General features: G+C 51.6%; 1 non-coding gene across 1 annotated transcript in view; it reads left to right on the top strand.

Moving 5' to 3' along the window:
- Window positions 1–4,876: 4,876 nt before the first annotated feature.
- Window positions 4,877–5,000, top strand: part of LOC124591343 — a 1,910-nt gene continuing 1,786 nt past the window's right edge. Inside the window, exon 1 of the ribosomal RNA XR_006977154.1 lies at window positions 4,877–5,000. This exon is cut by the window's right edge and continues 1,786 nt beyond it. This is a non-coding gene — a ribosomal RNA (small subunit ribosomal RNA).

Here is a 5,000-nt window from a genome sequence, read left to right as displayed (position 1 = left end):
TAGGAGGCGCTCCATCCATGTCGGTACCGGTGAGCGTTGCACTCGCAGTCGCAAAAACGTACGGCAAGTATATTACTCGGAAGAGTCAATGACAGTCCAAGCCCCCCTGCGTGGGAAGAGTCTTCCTAGGCCATGACCCACCGGAAGGGCGCAGCGTCCCCCACCCCAGACATGTGACGTCACACTATCGGTATTGACGACTAGACTGATTCCTTATAATCATTTGCCATACACCGGTGGAAGCTGCCGAGACGAGTAACTACATAGCGGGCTCGCCGTGTCACTAATGTACAGAGATACAATAGTTTCGACTGGAACCGGATTAAACGTATACACGGCGCTGATTAGTAATAGATAGAGCCATCAGAATACAGATAATGTATACAACTGTCCGTATACATGCTGAAAGACTCTGCTCACAATCACACGTCAGCCAGACACTCTTATCACGCACTACTCTCTGCCTGTAACAGGCACACAGACAATATCTAAGCACCAGCATGGAACAACACCCAGTGCATCCTCTCTGCCACATTAGACAATCCACACTATCATAACCAGACCGGGAGGTCCACTCGGAAAACAGAATATCCCACCCTTCCGACAACCACCATTGCTCAGCTAAGCCACCAACACCCACACATGTCCTACACAGGGGTGCACCCAACATCACAATACTGCCTCCTGTCACACCACACAAACAATGGCACGAATGAAAGACACAGGTCTGCCACAAGCATGGAATCAGAGCGCCGCCTGTTATGAGCCAAAGGTGCACCCTGACGTGGCAAATCAGATGATGCCGCAGTCATTTACTTACGATAATCACAATCAACAAACCAGCCCCCCCCCCCCCCCGAAAACACCTTTCCTTACAACAATGTGTGCCTTAACCTAACCCGTATTGTGCCTTAACCTAACCCGTATTGTGCCTTAACCTAACCCGTATTGTGCCTTAACCTAACCCATATTGCGCCTTAACCTAACCCATATTGCGCCTTAACCTAACCCATATTGCGCCTTAACCTAACCCATATTGCGCCTTAACCTAACCCATATTGTGCCTTAACCTAACCTATATTGTACCTTAACCTAACCCATATTGTACCTTAACCTAACCCATATTGTACCTTAACCTAACCTATATTGTACCTTAACCTAACCTATATTGTACCTTAACCTAACCTATATTGGGCCTTAACCTAACCTATATTGGGCCTTAACCTAACCTATATTGGGCCTTAACCTAACCTATATTGGGCCTTAACCTAACCTATATTGGGCCTTAACGTAACCCACGTTGCGCCTTAACCTAACCTATATTGTACCTTAACCTAACCCATATTGTACCTTAACCTAACCCATATTGTACCTTAACCTAACCTATATTGGGCCTTAACCTAACCTATATTGGGCCTTAACCTAACCTATATTGGGCCTTAACCTAACCTATATTGGGCCTTAACGTAACCCACGTTGCGCCTTAACGTAACCCACGTTGCGCCTTAACGTAACCCACGTTGCGCCTTAACGTAACCCACGTTGCGCCTTAACGTAACCCACGTTGCGCCTTAACCTAACCCATATTGCGCCTTAACCTAACCCATATTGCGCCTTAACCTAACCCATATTGCGCCTTAACCTAACCCATATTGTACCTTAACCTAACCTATATTGTACCTTAACCTAACCTATATTGTACCTTAACCTAACCTATATTGGGCCTTAACCTAACCTATATTGGGCCTTAACCTAACCTATATTGGGCCTTAACCTAACCTATATTGGGCCTTAACCTAACCTATATTGGGCCTTAACGTAACCCACGTTGCGCCTTAACGTAACCCACGTTGCGCCTTAACGTAACCCACGTTGCGCCTTAACGTAACCCACGTTGCGCCTTAACGTAACCCACGTTGCGCCTTAACGTAACCCACGTTGCGCCTTAACCTAACCCATATTGCGCCTTAACCTAACCCATATTGCGCCTTACCCTAACCCATATTGCGCCTTAACCTAACCCATATTGTGCCTTAACCTAACCTATATTGTACCTTAACCTAACCCATATTGTACCTTAACCTAACCTATATTGTACCTTAACCTAACCTATATTGTACCTTAACCTAACCTATATTGTACCTTAACCTAACCCATATTGCGCCTTAACCTAACCCATATTGCGCCTTAACCTAACCCATATTGCGCCTTAACCTAACCCATATTGCGCCTTAACCTAACCCATATTGCGCCTTAACCTAACCCATATTGCGCCTTAACCTAACCCATATTGCGCCTTAACCTAACCCATATTGCGCCTTAACCTAACCCATATTGCGCCTTAACCTAACCCATATTGTACCTTAACCTAACCCATATTGTACCTTAACCTAACCTAAATTGTACCTTAACCTAACCTATATTGTACCTTAACCTAACCTATATTGTACCTTAACCTAACCTATATTGGGCCTTAACCTAACCTATATTGGGCCTTAACCTAACCTATATTGGGCCTTAACCTAACCTATATTGGGCCTTAACCTAACCTATATTGGGCCTTAACGTAACCCACGTTGCGCCTTAACGTAACCCACGTTGCGCCTTAACGTAACCCACGTTGCGCCTTAACGTAACCCACGTTGCGCCTTAACGTAACCCACGTTGCGCCTTAACGTAACCCACGTTGCGCCTTAACGTAACCCACGTTGCGCCTTAACGTAACCCACGTTGCGCCTTAACCCAACACACGTTGCGCCTTAACCCAACACACGTTGGGCCTTAACCCAACACACGTTGGGCCTTAACCCAACACACGTTGGGCCTTAACCCAACACACGTTGGGCCTTAACCCAACACACGTTGGGCCTTAACCCAACACACGTTGGGCCTTAACCCAACACACGTTGGGCCTTAACCCAACACACGTTGGGCCTTAACCCAACACACGTTGGGCCTTAACCCAACACACGTTGGGCCTTAACCCAACACACGTTGGGCCTTAACCCAACACACGTTGGGCCTTAACCCAACACACGTTGGGCCTTAACCCAACACACGTTGGGCCTTAACCCAACACACGTTGGGCCTTAACCCAACACACGTTGGGCCTTAACCCAACACACGTTGGGCCTTAACCCAACACACGTTGGGCCTTAACCCAACACACGTTGGGCCTTAACCTGCTCTGTAATTGTCATACGACGCGTTAAATTAGTGTGGTGTTGCCTAACTGCAACCCCCGCAATATAGTTTGCTACTCGCACTGCCTGGTCCCCAGAGTATCGCTTCATGTTAAACACCTTGCAGCTATACACTGTAATGCGGATGGCAGCAGGACGTACATGCTCAATGCCCTTCGCAGTTGTTCATTGGCATTTGCATGGCGAAGCACAGCCTACGTTGTGGTACGGCGTGTGTCAACTGTCCGCTGATGTTGTACGTCCAAATCACACACTGTACTGCACATTGGTCCTCATGTACTGAATGATACATCGTGGTACATGTGTGACCGTACCACGACTGCGCCAACAACGGCGAACCATACGGTCCAAATATTGTGCACTCAGCTACGTGTCGTCTCCCTATAAGAGCTGGATTGCAGTATGGTATGCCGTGGATGGCGATCAGCATGAGCCGTCTGTTGATGTAGTGGCGCGTGTTGTCAGACGTAGTCGTCTCTTCTCACACACCGTGATAGCATGGTGCACTGCGTTCCACATCTGCGACATGCGACAGAGGCCGGTTGACAGTCGTTCGCGCAATGGACATCGCATACGTACGGGGGCCACCTTCCACGTGTTCGCGAAGCGTGCACATGTTGTTGCGTGTATGTGGGCAGACATAGTGTGTCGTGACACCTGACACAGGCATGCAACAATCGTTGAATTTGCAAATGGCGATGGACGTCTACGTTTGCTGGTGACGTTACGCAAATGAACAACTGGTAAACGGTTGTGGTGCGGTTGTTCTCGCTAGAGGTGAATCAGTGATGGCGACGATCGGTTGAGCTACCAACCGGTTGTTTCAGCGATACCCACCATGCCCACGAACGTGAATGGCATGTGGGTGTGAAGCGATACGCGGCGGTGGCTGGGTGGGACCGTCCCCGGCCGGTGAGGGGGGGCCTCCCGGCGTGCTGGCCGCGCGGTGCGTGGGCGCACGCGCTACAGCCGGCTGGTGGGGGCGGCCAGTGGCAGGCGCGCCGGCCGACGGAGGCGGCAGGCGGCGCAGCTGCGCGCCGGCGCACCCTGCACGCGGCGCCGTGCGGCCAAAGTAGGTCCTCGCGGGCCCGGTGCGAAGCGCGGTGGACATCTGCAGTGTGCTGGTCCGATTGAGGACTGTGTGCGCTGAGGATGCGCCGCCGCCCGGCGCTCGGCGCCGCGACGCCGTCTGCTGCTCGGTCGCCTCTGCGGTTCTCGCAGGTGGTTTGTATCGCAGCTGTGCGGACGTGTTGGCGCGTGCGCTGTGCTGGGAGAGTTCGCTTCGGCACCCAAGTGGGGCTTTTGTCCTTCTGTGGCGCTGGCGTTGGAGCTGCCGGCCACCGTAGGTGGCGCGTGTTGTCTCCCGCCGGCAATGCCACGACAGCACGCTCCCGGGCCTCTGTCGGCAGCGGCAAGCTCAGTTGGGAGCACGGGTGGTCGCACCTAAAGCGTCTACTCGCCAAACTCCGGGCGATTGCGCCTCTCTCGAACCCGACCAAGTACTTAGGACGGCGCTGCGCGCCGCCGGGACCTGAGAGGGTTTCGAGGTGTATTGTGCAGGGGAGCTCAGCCTCCTCCTGTTTGCAGAATAATTGAGCGGACGCTTGCGTGTTCGCGCGGGCCCCCGGGACACACTCCCGGGCGGCCGGCTGCTCAGCTCTAGTTGACGCAGCTCCCTGGTTGATCCTGCCAGTAGTCATATGCTTGTCTCAAAGATTAAGCCATGCATGTCTCAGTACAAGCCGCATTAAGGTGAAACCGCGAATGGCTCATTAAATCAGTTATGGTTCCTTAGAT

The sequence above is a fragment of the Schistocerca americana genome, unplaced genomic scaffold (assembly GCF_021461395.2).
Source record: "Schistocerca americana isolate TAMUIC-IGC-003095 unplaced genomic scaffold, iqSchAmer2.1 HiC_scaffold_837, whole genome shotgun sequence".
Classification (NCBI taxonomy): domain Eukaryota; kingdom Metazoa; phylum Arthropoda; class Insecta; order Orthoptera; family Acrididae; genus Schistocerca; species Schistocerca americana.
Note: the sequence above shows the minus strand (reverse complement) of the source record. Positions and strands in the feature narration are given on the sequence as shown.